This window comes from Rhinolophus ferrumequinum, chromosome 13 (genome assembly GCF_004115265.2).
Source record: "Rhinolophus ferrumequinum isolate MPI-CBG mRhiFer1 chromosome 13, mRhiFer1_v1.p, whole genome shotgun sequence".
NCBI lineage: Eukaryota > Metazoa > Chordata > Mammalia > Chiroptera > Rhinolophidae > Rhinolophus > Rhinolophus ferrumequinum.
The window spans coordinates 27,181,989-27,200,897 of record NC_046296.1 but is presented as its reverse complement, the minus strand read 5'-3'; positions in this window follow the sequence as shown (position 1 = coordinate 27,200,897).

The window sequence follows — 18,909 nt, the reverse complement described above, 5'->3', positions numbered from 1 at the left end:
TGACTCCCCTATCTATGGCTCCATGGGTGTACCTTTTTGGCCTCACCATGTCCTGCATTCTTATGTGGGGAGTGGGACCAGAGACCCCGCATGATACCCTGCATGACAGTAAGGCTGTTATGTCTCCCAGTCTTCATAGGGTGTCCTTATTTAGTAGGTGTTCTGGGGGGCCCAGTGGTGCACACTCCCTTGTCACCTGAGTCAGGTGCTCTAGGCATGTCCCTTGTGTGGGTTGTGTGTGCCCTCCTGTTGTAGTTGAGCCTTGATTGCTTTTGGCACATCAGTGGGTAGGATTGACTCTCAAGCTGACTGGCAGCGAGGCCTAGTCATGACTACAGCAGACGAGCTGTTGTGTGGGGGCTGACCCCATGGTACCAGATTCACTTTAGCATGGCTCTGGTGCCTGCCAAGTCCACCCTTTGGGTGTGTTGTATGTGGAGCTAATTGGCTGGTGCTCTGGTGTGGTCTGAAGCTGGCTACTGGGTGGGTATGTTGGTTCTAGGGCCTGTTGTCAGGGGCTGTGGTGCAGACCAAGGTCAGCTACTGCCTGTGTCTGGCCTGGGGCCACCTGGTAGGGCCACAAAGTGATATGCAATTGGTAGCTGCCTGTGCTGGACTTGTAGGCACCTGGGAGTGGTTATGCTGTGAACCGAGGCCAGCTGCCACTAGTTTGAGGGCTGCTTGGCAAGAAGTACAGGACACACTGAGGCCAGCTGCTGCGTGTTTGGGGATTGTGGACCTTTGAGATATTTCAGGAAAGTCCACAGCATAAGCCAAGGCAAGCAGCTTGTGAGGAACAGCCGCTGAAAGAGGTTAAGACTGGTGTGTGGGTAGGGTATGGTAGGATCTCAGGGAATCACCAGGGTGGGGCAAGTAGTGTTAGCCAAGTTGATGGAGACTCAGATATGCCACCCACCTGTGCCTGCTGGCTGTGTTGGGGGAGGGATCAACAAAAAATGGTGCCTGCCAGTACTTTAGTTCCTGAGAGAGGTGCCCTCCAGCCCTTGCCCCGAAGCCAAACAATTCAGTTCCTCTCCATATGTCCCTAGAGATTTTTGAGCTGCTGTCCCTTCACCAGAGCTTGTGGCCAGTGTTTGTTAATGAGTGAGTCTTTACACAGTCCCTTTAGGAGGACACCTTAGGTCTACAGCAGCCCTGTGTCTCACCTGGACAGAATCCCTGCTGATTTTCACAGCCAGATGTTTGGGGACTCCTCTTCTCACCACTGGGTTGGAGAGTCTGACATGAGGCTTGCTTCTCAGGAGAGACCTCTGTAGCTGAGATATCCTTCCTGATTCATAACCATCACATATGGGAGTGGGACCAGCCCATTTTGTGTCTTTGCCCCTCCTACCAGTCTTGATGTGGCTTCTTCTTCATATCCTTAGTTATAGGAGCTCTGTTTAGCTAGCCTTCAGATAGTTCTCAAAGGTAGTCCTATAATTTAGTTGTAGTTTTGATGTGAGCATGGGAGCACAGCATTCACCTACTCTGCCATCTTGACCAGAAGTCTAATGTTTATTTTTTTTTTAATTATTTTAACTAGGTAACACATTCCTTTAGTTTGTAAAGAAAAATAATATAAAGAGGTACACAGGTGAAAAAATCTTGTCCTCACCTTTGCCCTGTCTACTCCATCGCTCTCACCCTTCACCAACACTCACAGGTGGCCATCTGCATTTTTCTTTATGCAAACACAAACAAAATATCTTCATCCCTTCCCTCTTCTCCTCCACCTCACCAGTCAAAAGCTAGCATCCTATGCATACTGTTCTGGACCTTGCATGTATCATTTAGCAATATAGCTTAGAAAGATTTCCAAATCACAACATAGTTATGCTTAAAAAAAAAAAAAAGGCATCAAGTATTTACCCCATCTCAGCCCCACCAGGCTCTGGCATCACCTCGGTCATTGTTCATGCTTTCACTCTTTCCTGTCTAACCTCAATTGTTCGCATCTCAAATTTCCCAAACATAGCTCATTCTCTGTGCTGAGGAGCTCAGGGGTTATATAGACCCCAGACATATGACTAGACAAAGCCACCAACCCCCTGTGCTATCAGGACCACAGGGACACATTCAGAAGCAACAGCAACAGTGTAATGATTGCCTTAGCATGAGTGATACACCAAAGAGATCACTTCGGCCAAGGAGAAGAGATGATCTGGAACAAGGCCTTGTTGCCAAGCAACCTCAGAGGGGATGAAATTAACGCAGTCTGTTTTTCATGTAACTGCATCTCAAATGAAAGCTGAGGCCGGTGTTGATCCCATGCAAAATTAATAATTACCACATGATTCTTTGTTTTAGATGCCTGTTGCCCAAAGACTGGGAGCTAAAGACACCAGTATATCCTTTTTAAATAGGATGAGGGAGGTGGGGGGAAAGAGAACAAATAAATTCTGATCCTGTGTTTTTCCATTTGAGTTTTAGGTAGGAAATGAGGCATTTCTATCTTAGACTGCTGTTGAATCTGCCCAGTGGGAGGCCTGCTTTAAAAGCAGATCCCAAGTAGACAAGATAATATGCACCAAAGAGCTAAGGGAGGATATTTTTCTGAGAGGTAAGAAACAGCTTTTAAGACCCTTTTAGTCTCCTTTTTAGAAAATTTAAAAGGTGCTTTTTACCATTAGTGTGTTCAGAGAGGGTAAATTGTCATAAAAATAAAAATAGCCCTACTGCTTCCACCCACTCTCGCTAACTTTATACTAAAGGCTGAAAGAGGAGCACAGCTTGATATGCTCAGTAACCCCTATTTTTTTAGAGCTTATCAATATTTAAAAGACAAAAATGACATAGAAAAGAAGATTCCACTCTGCTTCTGCTGTGTTAATTTGGGTAAGTTAACTGTGTGATTAGAACAAAGCAATGCTCACCAAGGGAACCTTTTTGATTATTATTTTGTGGTTGTGCAATAAAATATAACTCAAAACAAAGCAATTTTAGCCAGAGAAACTAATTTCATCTGAGAAAGAAAACTTTCTTGCCTAATGTAAGGTTGGACCTAGACTTCATTCTGGGGAAGGTAGCTACCAAGTGGCCTTCCTCAGTTAGCGTTTATGCAGTGTATTTACTGGCATTGAGGTGGGACACTCGCTTGCTCCCCTTCTGCCACCCCAGCTCACACTAGGTCCGTTTGAGCAAATGTCCTCCTGGCCAACTTGCCTCTGGGAAGCAATGAGTGTTTGCTGATATTGCTGAGCAGAATGTAACAGTAAGAGTGAAAACCAGACATCAAAGAGTGCACACTTGAGTTTTGGAGCCACTATCAGTCAGGGTCTCAGCAGGAAGCAGATGGTATATTCACACTGGACGCTCTGAGGAGGATTTAATAAAGGGATTATTTACAAAGGTTGATGGGGAAAGTCCAAAGGGTGTTGCCGTGGGCTGGTAACATTGGGTTGGGATTTATTATCATGTCTAAGACTGAAGAAATGAGCGAATCAGGAGGCAGAGGGCTGATATGCAGAGAGCTGCCTTATGAGAATGTAGTCTTCCGTGGAGGTGAGAATATTTCGATATCACTTGCCTCCTTCCCTCTGATCTCTGGCTAGGGTTCCCCCTTTCACTGAACCCCACTGGAAGTCAGAGGACAAGGAGACCCTTGAATATAGTAACTATAAGTCAGCCTCCCAGGGCATGTAGCTACAGGTGAGAGATCGTGACACATGGAAGATAGTCATCGCTGCACCTCAGGGAATCTTCCTGGTTCCCAATCCATTCAGTCGTTCATTCAACCAACACTTATCAACCACCAACTTGGTGCAGACACTGAGCTAGGAAATACAGTAGGAAACACCCTCCTGGAGATTACAATCCCTGTGGCCATCTCAGGCCTGGGCAAGCTGCAAACTACATCCAGACCGAAGATTTAAGATCACAAACCCTCCAACTCGTACCATGGCTATCATATGACTTCTCTTATTCCTCTTGTCTCTTGGATAGGAATAGAGATTCTCTTATTACCATAAGTGGTAGTGACGGGTGTGTGTATGTATAGGTGTGTGTGTTAAGGCAAGGGTATTAAAACGGTACAGAGAAACCCAGAAAAAGGAAAACAGCTGGGCCTCAGAAAAGGCAGGAGAGTGGTAAAGCCTGATCACAGGAGCTTCTCTCCAGGGCGTGGCCTTTTAAGGACCCAGCTTCTACCCACGCATCTGCCCTCTACCTCCTCCACATGCATGCAGCTTGTAGCTCCCATTCTCATAGGTTTGGCTCAGCTCATCTTTCCATGCCAGCCCACTTGAGGCCACTGCCTATCTTATGGGGGGTGGCTCTTGGACTAGCGACCTGGTCCTGACCCAATCAGTGGCCATTCCTAGACATGGAGCAGCTTGGGGCTCTCTGAGCAGGGAGCTCTAGGTGTTTCCCTCTTTATAGGAAACATTGGTGTGGCAGAGCCCATGGCTGACATGCCCAGGGCCCCTGACTACTAGATGATAAGCTCCTAGAGTACAGGAACCGGGGTCATCGCTTTCCCAGTAGCACATACCCATGTTTAAGTCAGCCACTCAGTTGATATTTACTGAATTAGAGTGGGCAAAATAACCCCTAAGTTACAATTAGATACCTCAACCACATCCGTTCTTGGGGATCTTTTAAAGCACCAAGACATTTGACATTTGTTGAGAAGGACATTGTTGATCCACAGGCAGAGAAGCCAACCTGTGTTGGGCTGATGAGGAGCCATGCTGGCAAAGCGTGCATCCTGTTGGGGACAATGGCTCCCTTTTTCCTGAAATGCCTGCCAGCTGTGTGTGACTAAGCCAGGGCTAGGCTCAGTTCCCTGCACTTAGGAATCTCTCACAGTAGCAGGAGAGCAAGCGAGGCACTGTTTTCTGCTAAGGTAACCCTCTTTTTCCATTTCAGTGATAGGAGCTTATTGACAACATACAGAGACCGACACCATCAATTCTTTTCAGGGCAAAGCTGGCCTTTCTGATGGTGAGCATAGGATTCCATGCTGTGTATCCCAGAGATGTTTTCTTCCTGGGTGACTATGAGGGATAGAATTCCTTTGGCTGAAAACTGGGGGTATGAGCCATAGTAAAAGCTGCTGGCAGAAATGTTGGTGGGCTCTCCTACACCTTTTACCTAAACCTCTGAGGCAGAAAACAACTGTTCCCCCTGCAGGGACAGCTGGCACTTTCAACACGGTACAGCTTTCCAGACCAAATTCTCAAATTCTTGGGAGACTCATTCATCCAGGGACTCAGCTGGACAACAATTTGCAGGTTATTCATCAACAGCAGGGTTTAACCTGTAGGGCAAGGGAAGGTTTCAATTAATTTCATCTGAGAAGTTTCCAAGGACTTTCCAGCTGTTTTGGAATGTTGTGTTCCAAGCTGTAGGGGTTAAAACTTCCCCTTCCTGGAGAAAATGTTTCCGCCAAAGTCACATGGCTTCACGCATTCTGCAGTGTGCATTTTCTCTCCATTTCCTTCCTTTAACTGATTTCCCATCTCACTGAGTCAAGAAAAATGCATTTATTGTCTTCCTCACTCACATTGCTGCCTTGCATAGAAGTCTACCTATAAACGAAGCCAGCAACATACAAACCAAACCAAAAGAAGACAAGAATGAAGAGGAAGTAGGTTAGCCTCCCTTGAGTCCTCTCTGGTTTTTATCTGGCAAAATCTGATTCTAAGTGGTTGCTGGTCACATTGGCAAAAAGCCTGATTCACTTTAACTCATCCTCCCCAACTGCCCACTCTCTTATTTAAAAAAAAAGAAAAATAATAATGTTTTTCTGATTTATAAAAATAATAAATACCATTTGGAAAAGAGAATGCAATCTTTTCACCCCCAATACTTTTTAAAATTATTTTCCAGCGTAAATTCTTGAAGCCATGCTTGGCTCTCCCTTGCAGGGGTTTCCAGAAGAGGTAGGTGAGTAAACCCCTCCATCTGTGACCCTTGAATCCATCGTGGTACCTGTTGTCCATGGAGAGTGCTTTGGGCCCAGGGGCTGTGATTTCATGCAGATGATCACAGCTGCCTAGATGTTCATTTTAACTAGATTTTACTGATAAAAGTGTAGAGGGACAGCTACGAAATGGGGCAAAGGACCTAGTAGTGAGATTTTCTGTTTATAATGGAATAGCATTGGACTGAGGCCTGAGCCCTCAGTTTGAGATCAGGCTTTGTCAGTAACTAGCTGTCACCTTACAAGAGTCTCTCAGCCTCCCTGAGCGTTCATTGTTTGTGAAATATTATTTGATTTGATTATATCTAAGTTTCTATAACTTGCCCCAAGCCATCGTTTAAGAACAAAATGTTTACTTCCTCTCTCCACCATGGTTCTTACCCTTTTTACCTCAATGACCTACCCATTTTACTGTTTCTCATTACCCAGCCTTATGGCTCTTCCACGTAGTAAGGAGTGAAATGTTCCCCTTTACAACTGTTCATGCTGGTGAGCAAACTCGGCTCACTTCATAGACATTTTCTTTCCCTGTGCTCTTTCTGTTTCCTTTTCAGTCTTTCATCCCAAACGAGATCCTCACAAAAGTAGTTTTGCTTCTCTGATCAATTACTTTAACTGACATATTCAATTAATTAATAAGTTTTCATTGGGTACTATAATGAACAAAGTGCAGCTCAGCACCGGTAAAAAGATAAAGTAGGTTTAAGACATGTTCTCAGCCTTCTAGGAGATCCAGACCTCAGAGGCTGCAAATCCTAGTTGCCTTCTGGTCCACCGCTGACCTCCATGCAGCTAACACCAAAAACTGCCCTTCTGTGCTAAAACGTTCTCTCTGGGTTGCTGCATCTCCACACCTTGTTTTCCTCCTTCCTCTCTCACTTCTTCCTGGCTTCCTTTTGCTGGTTCCTCCCGTGGGTCCATTCACTAAATTTGGTCCTCAGGGGCTACATTCTAGGCCCTCGTCTGCTCTCATTCTCTTTTCATTCCCTGGATCATTTCAACCATTCCCATGACTTCAGTTACCATCTATATGCTGATACTTCCCCCAAATCTATATCTTCATTCAGATATATTAATATGTCTGGAGCAACACACATGATCACATTAAAATACTTGTAGTGAAACATGAGATACATAAAAACTGTAACTACCCTCTCATAAGTTCCAGTCAGATTTTGCTGCCACGTTAGTTTCAGTGCCTCCTTATGAAAATGCTTTGATTTTTCAGAGCTTTATGGACTACAGAATTGCAGAGAAGATTATGGACCTGAGAAAAAGGATAAAGAAAACTGTTCAGCATTTCCCTTTTTGCAGAATGACAGATATCCACAACACTTGAGGCCTCTACTGCTAGAATGAGGAGTGACCAAACTCTTGTAAATAGCTTTTCTTGTTTAAAAATAAGAATAATGTAATAAAGTTCTACCACTGGCTCCCCATTAAAATAGTGGCAATATCAGATTCAGGCATCTCATTCTGCCTAGAATTTCTCTCAGCTGAAATGCTTGGGGTTTCTGTAACTTCCTGAATATACACACAAACATTCTGTGTATGACTTTAATTCTTGGGTATTTAACTAGATATATGACAATGAATAAAGTAAACTCCCCAGCTCCTTTCAATGATGACTAGTTTCATACCCTAGCATAACACTTCCTATGAGTTGACTATGCAGCAAAATTAGTAACAGCACCAGAGAATGTTCAAGGGGTTGGGAGTCGGGGGACAAGGCAGCATGGAGAGGCTGGATAAAATGTTGTTTTAGTATTTTCAGTGAGACAGAGAAAAAAATTCATGCAAATATCTCTACTCCCCCCCACCCCCCTTTTGTTTTATAAAAGCCTTTCTTTGTGTCCAAATCTCAATTTTGGGTTAGACCCTTGTTGACTATGTCTGTTTAAATCCTAGATAAAAGCTTATTTGTTTGACCTGTCGTATCCATAATTGCTTTAACTGCTCGTTTTGATTTCCTATTATATAGACTGTGCTAGGAAGCTTGGCAGGAAGCACACTATGGAAATGTGGAACCGAACAGCTTAATATGTGTAATTTGAGAAGTTCAGCAGATGCCAGGGCTTAGCAGGCTCCCGGTTTGGTCAAGACTAATCCTGTGGATTTTCATTCTTGTGGGCATCATGCCCCGTAAGTCTGAGGGCTTGGGTTCCACCCAAACTCAGTCCACACAGCCATCTCTTAGTTGTTCCACTCTTAAAAACCAGGATAGTAGCTGACACTTGGAGGCTCCCCGTCAATTCTTCCTAAGGAAGTAGAAGGGTAGTGAGATTATTGGGTTCCAGAGATGGTGTTGGTAAAGGCTGACATATGTTTTCTTTGGACAGGAGTGTGGACTCCAAGTTGGTTTCTAGGAGACCTGAATTGACCTAGGGATTGCCCATGCAATATCTATCACCCCTGTAGTGGATGACATGTCATGCTACCCAAAGCCCCCTCTGAGAATTAAGTACTCATTTGCACATCTACTTTGTTGACAGCAGCAACTGTCGGCTGAGTCCCTCTTTGAGATTTCTCTGCTGAAAAGAGCCACTTTGCCGATGGTCATGCTCCCTTCCCAAGGGCAGCCCACTTCTAAGGCCTGGTTGATGCAGAAGTAAAAAGGCTCGGCTCTCACACAATTTAGGACGACTCTGAGCCATCTTAGCACCAGAGCTCCCTGGAAGATCAGCTAAGGCATGGCAGTTCAACTTCTCTCCTTCCAATCCTGCTTACTTCACTTCCCCTGGGTGTTGATGTTGAGTATACTCCCCAATAAAATTCCTACATGCAAACCTCTGTCTCAGGGCTGGGGAAGCCCTACCTGCAACACTCCCTTTGTTCTGGTTGGTACTGCACTGTGTTTGTGAGTGCAGACACATCACTTCTTCATGTGATGACTCAGGGGCAAACTATAATTGCCAAGGCTAGTCAGGTGGTCCCATTTATTTAGCCAATGATTGGTTTAGGAAGAAGGATCATGTGATTCCATCCCAGCCAATGAGATGGGAAGGGAAATCTGGTAGGGAACTGTTGAAAAGATTTCCTGAATCATAAAAAGAGACAAGGGGAAAAAAGAGTCCTTTTTCTCTTGATGTTGGCACCGAATGAGATGCCTAAAATAGCTGTGGAAAGGAACAGAGGTGGGAAGAAGATGGAACCAAGAGAATAGCAGAGAAATCAAACTGAAGCAGACAGAGCCCAACCCGCCTATGACCTTTTTATCATCTACAATAAGTTTCCTTTGACAGCACAGAAGGGATTTGTCACACAAGTATTTAATGATGGAGTTAGGTCTACAATCTGATTTTTGTTTCAGTGCCAACTTCCCATTTCATTTTCCCATCCTTTGGGGGTCTGTGCTTTTGGAAATGTTTATTAGAATTCTTTCTTCTTGAAAGTTTCCTGGTGACCCAAACTCTCTCTCTTCTTTTTTTTTTTTTGACTTTGGATGATCATTAATTTGACTTTGGATGATCAATTAAACTCTGCTTTCATTTTCTGTGACATTATGGGCGTGAAGTTTATAGAGTTAATATTATGCAATAATGTGTATATGCAGCTGGGGGTGGAGGGAGCGTCACTCCGAAAGGATGCTGACTCTGGAAAACCATGTTCTGGGATGGCTTTAGATGAGAAAAGAAGGAAATGGTCATGAAAAGGCTTTCAAACTGTGGAGGAACAAGGGCTTGAACTTAATGTTTGGCTGAGAATAGGATATTCATTTTTAGAAAAATGCATCCTCTCCTATCTGTAGTTTATTTTGAAATGTCAGTTCATAGCTGCCCCAGAGTTTGGTGCTAGAGAAATTGCCTGGCGTGGTAGTGGGACTGATTGTAGGAATCCTCCTTTCTTCTACCCGCCAATATTCCCCTCTGTCTAAATATTGTTCCTTCGTGGGTTTTGTTTGTTTTGTTTTGTTTTTGGCTAGTTGAGATCTAATTTATAAACAATAAAATGCACAAATCCAAAGTCTACAGTGTGGTAAGTTTTGATATTGGTATGCTCTAATGTAGCTATCATTCCAGTCAACAGAGGGAATATTTCTCTCATCTCAGAAAGCTCCCTCATGCCTTTCTAGCTAATTCTTTCCTTATCCTCCAGGCAACTAACATTCTGATTTCTATCACCAAAGACTAGTTTTTACCTGTTCTTGAACTTTGTGTATATTCTCTTGTGTCTGACTTCTTTCACTGAACATGTTTTGAGATTCATCTATGTTGTTACGTGTATCCTGCTTCCCTTTGATGACAATCATGGGTTCCATTGCTCTCTATTTTCGCTGACTGTCATGTTTAATGAGGAGGCCCTGCCCTTCCTGGTGATGGTTTTACTGTGTGATAACTTGCTGTCATGCAGGGTGTCAGGCGGGGTCTCTGCTCCCGCTCCCCACATAAGAATGCAGGACATGATGAGGCCAAAAAGGAACACCCACGGAGCCATAGATAGGGGAGTCACACCACTGTAGTCTCGCTGGTGGCTGGGTTGGAGACATAGGAAGCAGCAACCACACCATCCGCAACCTGCTGTCCACTTCTCTGCAATCTGCAACCCGCATTCCGCCGTGCTAACTGCAGTCCGCGCTTGCCAGCCACCATCTTCTTGCTAGCCCCCATTTTCTGTTAGTGTAACCACAGTAGTTATATTAGTGGCCAATGGCTGACTGGTTACAGCTGACGGCCAACTAGCCACAGCTGATGGCCATCCAATCACAGTTGACGGCCATTTACTACCTGGGTGAGCATCTTTCCACGTGAGGCCGAGAGCCTAGAAACTGCACTCCTGGCTCTGTCCCCACACTTGCCAAGTAAGTTTCCTGAGTCACTGGGTTCTAAAGACCAAGCAGGTGGTTCTGAACTCCCAGGGACAATTGATCTTTCTGTTTTACATGGTAATGATGATGGTGATATCTGAACTCTATGAAATGAGGATAGAATAGCAATTCCTCCCATGGGCTCCCTGAACAAATGCTAATAATCCCCAGGATTCTATGCCAAGATATCACCTGTACTTCATCCTAGTGAGGACTTTGTCCCACTGCCAAGGCCAAAAGAGAAACAAACATTTATTAAGCACCAAGTGTCTCCAGACACTTGGTCATAAATGACCTCAAATCACCTTCTTAGGAACTCTTTGAGATAGGAGGTACTATGCCTGTGAGAACACATAGGACTTGTTCCCAGAATGGGATTCGAACTTGGGTTTGTAGACTTTCATACCATCACTTTTCACCAGTAGCAGCCAAGACCTAGGCCCCTATGTCTACCTGAGATGGTGCATGCATATCTCCAGGTGACTGGTAGACCTCACAGTTATAGCCATGACTGGATTCTGCAGGGCTAGAGAAGACTCGGAGCTAGAGAGGACTCAGAACTGGAGGTACTTCCTTTGTCAGTAAGATCCAAATTGAGTTGGCAAATAAATCTTCATTTTTCAGAAATATTCTGTTCTCCCTAGCCAGGCAGCTTTGACCTTTGGTAAAGACCAGCAGATCTTTATAATGCCCCTTGGAAATCACTGTTTTGTAACAGTTGTGTTACAAAAAAACCAACTGAGATGGTTTCCAGACCCAGGGAAGCTTTGCAAAGGATGATGCCAGCAAAGAGGCATTAGGTTCTCTAATAGGCTTACGCCCTGATAATCATATTAATGGCACTGTCTCATGCTTTATGCTGTAATTATGGGCCTCTCCCCTTGAATGTGATTTTGCAGTTTGATAATAATTATGAGTATGATTTTGTATTTCTTCTTAATGAAAGTTCCATTCCAAAACAATATGATGGCCCTAATAGAGATGACTATTCATGTCCCTTCAAATCACTGACCTTATATACCATCACAATGTCCTATGCAGGCTGGACTTTACTAACTTGGGAATTCTGAGTTCTTCCAGCATCAGGACTCTGTGGGATATAGAGCAGATCCCCTGGGAATCATGACATTGGTTTCTAGTATCATCATCTGTTAATAAGGTTTTATGTTTTTCTGCTATTGCAAAGTCAGAATAATCTTGAAAGAGTTGGCTTTAGTTAATTTTTAACCTGTAACTTAATTGTCCAACATTCAAGATATTATCTCTAGTATCAGGTGTTTGGTCTGCAGAAAGCTACCTTTGGTTGCGCCCTTCTTTTTCTCATTTGCAAGTTCCAAGGAATTTAGACTGGAATTCTAAGAATTCCAGGGCCAAGTTTCCACACTTACCATTAGTAATTAATATTTTAGCCATTGACAGAGGTGGCTGTTGTTTTCCTGGCCCCACCTGGGACTGATTAACAGATTAGCAAAACACTGCTATCCTTCTGGAACAATGTAAGTCCATGGCATATATGAGATTTGGGGATTTGTGCTGCTGGTGCTGCCCATGTGCACTTGGCCCTGCGGCATGCTGGGAACTTTTCCAAGCCTATGGTGAAGGAAGGAGGGAGGTGCAGGGCTGGAGGCACCAACCACGCTATGGGGCTAGCCACTGAGGAAGAATGCCTTCATTCTGAACCATGTCCAAAGAGCTGCAGGAGTTGGCTCCGACACAACCAAGGAGGTGGAAGCCAGCTCTGGGCTTGCAGATCTTGGGCTCTGGTGTGACAGCTCCATGGGACCTGTATCTGAATGGTGGGTTGGTGAGTGCTCCTGGCAAAGGAGGTAGGTATGGGAGCTGGCTCAGGGCTTTGGCTCTGTGGACACGCAGGTGCCCTAGGCTGGCCAGGTGCAGTGAGGCAAACAGCAGAAGGAGGAGCATCCAGGACTGCTTGCTCAAAAGCCTGCAGGCTGGGTGGGCAAAAATACCAGGTGTGTGCTGGCACCAAAGAAGGCACAGGAAACTTGCTAAAGATCAACCTCTGTATCTTCACTAGGAAAACAGGTAACAAAGAAGACCCAAGCATGAGAGGTACAGGGCAAAGCACACAGGATTCATTCTGTAGTGCAGGCTGCCCAACCACTGGGGGGGAAGGGGTTGAGACGGGCAGGCCTGTAGGAATCACAACAGTCTGGGAAGCCGGGATACCAAGAGAAAACTCGGTGACTTAGAAACCTTCTGTAGACCCATGTCAGACCGCTGGATCGACAGTCTTTGTAGCCACAAAGGAATGGGCATATTTTCAAATACTCTGCTTAGGATAAGTGAGCAGTCTGGCTATCTTCCACTCCACCTTTTCCAGGAAGCCTCCCAGACTTTTCCAACTCTGGCTAATTGTTCCCTTTTCTGATCTCAGAGCTCTTATTTTCTGCACCTTACAATTTAGCACTTAATCAGACACAGCTGTGCATTCCTCTCTAATTGTTTCGGGTGTGTTTGTCCTGTCTCTGGGGCAAGATTACAGCTTTCTCTGGAGCAGGGACTCTGAATTTTGGGGGGAGGGCTCCTGGGAGAGATGTGGGTGTATGAGTCACATTCCTATAGCACTTCACAGCTTAGGAAGTGCTTTTACTTATCTCCTGTGCTCCTTATAATTGTCTAGAGGTGTATGTGTTTTAGCATCCTCATTTTAAAGACAATGAAACAGACAGGAGAGGTCAACAACCTGTCTGAGGAAGAAAAATGGTGAATACACGGTGAAGGAAGCCTGGGATTCCTGATTCACCACCAGGGTCCCATCAGGGCTCATTTGGTGACAACAGAGTCCTCAGTGGAGAAGAAGGGGATAGGTGGGGAGGCTTCCACGTGGCTTTCCCTGATGGAAATCTTGGAAAGAAGGATGTGAGGAGGGTGTGGCCCTGGTTTGCAGAGCTCCTTATGGTCAGGCTTCATAAGGAGATACCTGGGGCAAAATCAACTGTGCCACTCATTTCCATTTCCACTGTCATTCTTAACAGATCCTCTGTCGTGCTGTTGTCCCACAATGCTCTGCTCTTCCTGGCACCTGCACCTGATTTCCCCCCCTCTTCTTACCTCTCCCTTCCAAATCTTTTTCTAAGGGCCTCTAGGACTGTAGACGTCAACAAACGAAATCAAAGGGTGATTCATCGATCCGTACATGTCTGTCCATCCATCCTTAAAGTCTGCTTAGAATGCAATTCCCACCTTATTTGCTTTCTCTGCAGCAGTGGGAGAGGAGGCTGCTCACTCTTTCACCTCTGTGTACCCCCGGGCCCCGAGGTGGAGTAAGTCCTCTCTCCCTGATCATTTCTACCTCTTGCAAACACCCTGTTCCTTTGAGGAGGCTGCCACTTAGCCATATTCCTTCTCCCCTTCCTGGTGGTTCTCATCTTCTCACCTCCTGGTCACTTCCTCTTCCTTACTGTGGGGACAGAGCCAGGAGTGCAGTTTCCAGGCTCTCGGCCTCATGTAGAAAGGTGCTGGCTCAGGTAGTAAATGGCCGTCAACTGTGATTGGATGGCCATCAGCTGTGGCTAATTGGCCATCGGCTGTAACCAGTGAGCCATTGGCCATTAATATAAGTGCTGTGGTTACGCTAGCAGGGAATGGGGGCTAGCAAGAAAAATGGGGGCTAGGAAGAAGATGGTGGCTGAGCTGCAAGAGCAGATTGCAGTTAGCAAGTGGGATGAGTTGGTTGATAGAGAAGCAGACGGCAGGTTGCAGATCGTGTGGCTCCTGCTTCCTGTGTCTCCAAGCCAGCCACCAGCGAGACTATAGTGGTATGACTCCTCTATCTATGGCTCCGTAGGTGTTCCTTTTTGGCCTCACCATATCCTGTGTTCTTAATGTGGGGAGCGGGAGCTGACACCCTGCATGCCACCCAGCATGACACTTACTCTTACGACTTAGCTCCCAGCTCTGTGGCCATCACACCATGATACCAATTCCTGCCCACATCCTGGATAGCTTCACTGTCCATACAGATGACTCATCCAGTACTTTGCCTCTCAATCCCTTGAACTCATATCCTTTGAACTTTCTCAAATCCCTCGAACTTTCTTCTCTGCCCTTTCCTATCACATCCTGGCTTTGCCGTGGCCCTAAACTTCTCCACCTCCTGAACCGCTAACTTAAGCATCCAGATCTCTGACCTAAGTCCCTGTCCTTCCAGTGTGACTGAGCCTTGACCCCACTGATCCCCCCAGTCCAATGATTTCTGTCCTTTGTCCCTAATCATGCATCATGTCAGTCTCACTTTTGCCATGGTTCCCAATTTTCTCCTCTGCCCTGACAATTCTCTCACTGGAGCCTGCACCAGAACAGAGAGCTGAGCTGAAGGAAACTGCATAGGAGGGCCAACAGGCAACTTATAAGTTCAAATCACCGACTTCAAGTGGATTGCCACGTTGCCTTGCCATGCAGAATGTCCTCTGGTCATCTCAGCCCTCCTATCTTTTGCAGTGACTGTGTTGAACCTCCATTCTCTTCAAATCTCTCATTGCTCCTTGCCCCACCCCCAGCCTCTTTATGTCACAGAGTAATAGAAAGCCATCAGGTGGAAGGATTAAACATGCCACAGCAAACCTGCCTGGCTCAGTCTCCTCCAGGCTCCTCCCTGCTATTATAATAGAGGAGGCAGTCTCCTGCATTAAGTTAGTCTTTCCACTCATACTCTCGGTCCATTTCCTCCCATAGTCGTCATAGGAACCTTTATTGTCCATTGTCCTCTTTTTGCGGTAACTTCTTCCTTCTCTTCGCTATAGGATCCTCCCCATCTGCATGTAAAGACACTCAAGTCATTCTAGTCTAAAAAAATAAAATTATATAAACTAAAATAAACCCACTGCTGACATAACAGCCCTCTCCAGCTATTTCTCTTTGGCCTCCACAGTCAAACCTCTTAAGAATTGCTTGTACTCAGTGCCTTTCTTCATTTCTTCACTTCTCACTCACCTCTCCAGTTTATCTCCCACTTCTTCACTCCACCAGTCACTACTCTGTAAAAATCCCAATGACACCAAAGTCACTCAATCCAGTGACTGGAGGTTATTCAGTCATTTCCCTTGTGCCCGTCAGCCATTTGGAATGTTGTTGACTACTCCATCCTATAACATGTTCTCTCCCTGGGCTCTGTGACTCCACCTTCCCAAGCTCCTGGTTCTCTTCCTGCCTCTCTGGCTGTCCCTCCACTCTTTACATAAAGTTTCCTCAAGGTTCAGTCCTAGGCCCCCTTCTGGTGGAACTCTATACTCTCCTAGGAGACCACCTGGTTTCATAACCTCCACTCCAGCCCCAGGCTCTCCTAAGAGCACTAGACCCTACAACCAACCAACCACCTAGTGAACATTTCTGCTTGGATATCTCACAGGCACCTCAAACCCACCTTGCCCAAATGTGAATCTTGGGAAGGTTTTCTCAACCCTCCTCCCTGAGGGTTCCCCAATTCAGAAAATCGCACCACCATCCATCCTTCTAGTTGAAGAAGCAGAAACCTGGGAGTTATTCTTGATTCTTCCCTATCTAAGCAGTCACTAAGTCATGTTGGTGTCTTCTCTCCATTTGCTCTACTGCTTAAACAACCCCTTGCCCTTACAGTAGCAGCCTCCTGAGTATCCCTCCACCTTGCTCCCCACCCTTATTCCTTCACATTGCAGTCAGAGTGATTTTACTGAAGATGATATTCTGGGTTCTGCATGATCTAGACCCCGCCTCTCTCTTCAATTTCCCCCTCAACCACATCTCCCTTTGTAGCCTGAACCAACCAGGAACTCTGTTCCACTTTCCTCTTTGCCTGAATAAATCCTGCTCACCCTTCAGAGCTCAACTCAAATGTCACCTCTTCTTGGACTCCCCATACAAATGATCCTGCCATCTTGTACTCCCTTTGGCCCATATCACAATTGTAATTTATGATTGATAGTGCATTTCATTGTTAAGCCCCTTCTCTGTCCAGTTAAACTGTGAGCTCCAAGAGGGAAGAGTGTGTCTGCCATATTCACCACTCCAGTGCCTAGCCCTGTGCTGTGCACCTAGTAGGTGGTCAACAAATATTTTTTGTTAAATACATGAAGAATACATCTTTACCTAATGATGATGGATCCAGGCCCTTACCCAAGAGTAGAGACTACAGCCAAGTGGGTGTGGAATTTAGCCCTTTACAAAGATAGTGTAACTCTTCCGGAAACATTCCCAGCTGCATTAATTAATAGCATGGGAGAGAATGCCTATATTATTATTATTTTTTAATTTCAGGGCCTGGGAATCTTTTGGCAGCTGCAAAGGACACAAGGTGAATTTCCTTATTGGTTGCCAGCTAACATTGTAGCAGTTCCTTGACTAAAAACTCCCTGTCTGGTAGTCTCCGAAAGCACGTCTGTGGCTATTGGGAGTGCATTTAAAGGGAAGACACATATGCATAGAAATAATATATACCAATCTGAAGGCACAGAAAAATCTTCGATGTCAATCTTGACCTATCACAGCAATTAAAGAACAGCGGCATAAAGATATCTTTATTTAAATTAAGGAACAGGGACTCGGGATTAATTATTTTGACACAAAATGAAAGACATGACTTCATTTGTTTATTTATACTTTCTGTAGCATTCTTAAAGATTTTCTAATTTCTACACGTTAAAAAAATGTTTTATTAGCTTTCTAAATTATATAAGTTAATATAAATGGAAAAGTACAAAATTCAAAGTCAGTGAGGGTATAAAATTCATCTCCGCTCCTTCTGACACCTGTCCCACACCTGGGGTAACCGTGGTTAACAGACAGTGTGCATCCTTCCAGATGTTTTTCTATGAATATACAAAAATTTAACTTGTTTCTTGGACTCGATGTCACAGCCTTAGGATAATCATGTGATCAACAAAAAAGCAGAAAGGTGTGAAGACTGCAAATAAAAACTTTCTCAGATCTGACAGAGTTCCTCTTCCTAGTGTACTGCACCCACTTGGCCTAGTGCATTTAGCAGCAAAGGGCTCTTCTTTCGCGCTGAGTTGAAGTCTAAGGGCTGGGCTCAAAGGTGCTTGAAATTCCTATAGTAGCGATTCTTTCCCTTTAGGCTAATTCTGCCTCAGGGAGCCTTTAGGAAAATGCAAATAGTTGAGGGTGGGGTGTCCTTAATTCCTCAGTCTGATTATCTAAAAGGGGAACGCCGCATTCTTCCCGGAGAGATAAGGGCCAATGGGGGAGGGGTGTCTTCAGGGGCGACTCGGGCCAGGCTTGCCTCCCCGCGGGGCGCACCCGTGACAAGCTGGCTGCACGGACCTTTCAAACCAGGGCAACCTCTCCATCCAGTTGCTCCAGGCTTACCTGGGGCCCCCAATGTGTGTCAAAGCGGCTCCGACTCACCTTAGAATGCTATGCTCTGGTGAGCCGGCGGGGGGCGCTGGGCTAGGAGCTTGCGTCTGTGGTCTCCAGAGTTCTGGCTGGTGGGTGTCGTTGGCGCCAAGTCCCCATGCAGCCCCTGGGAGCCGGTGGTGTGTGTGTGTCCGAGTTCAGCCATTTAGGTTGCACCTACGGATTGATTTCGAGGCCCAGGGTCTGGACACCCTGCGTTTCCGGCTTCCCCAGACACCCGTGGAACCTCGAGGAAACTCGCTGCAAGACACCGAAGGAGAACTAAAAGTTTCCCCTCACTCTGTCCTGGGAGGCTTCATAAATCTGAAGATCGTGTGGCAGTGGCAATAGGGCACCACCCCAGGCCTTGGGTTTTAGGGCATCATTGGGGGCACCTAAGAGGTGGCGGCAGGTACTGGGTGGGCAGAGAGCATTGATCAAGTCCCGCTTTGGCCCTGGTTCCCTCCCCCTTCTAGGGTAGAACCTCGGGTTTTACCGGGGTGCACCCGCCCACGCACTTGGGGGGCGGCTGGGGTCAGTCTAGGCCCTGTCACAAACTGGCTCCAGCCAGAAAAGGTCATTAGAGTCCTCACCAGGCCATGTCCTTAGTCCTCCAACATCAGACATACATACTACTAGAGGGGTCCGACCTGCAGCTGGAGGGACTTAGGTTAGATCAGGATGGAATATAGTTCTTTGGAACTTCGAGCTGCCCTGTTTTTCCGAAGGATCTACTCCTTGGGGTCCCTTCTCCCCAGTTTTCTAGATGTGTTGCTTTCCAGATGTGGGGCTGGGGGCTGGGAGGGTCGTCAGAAACCAGAAGGAGCGC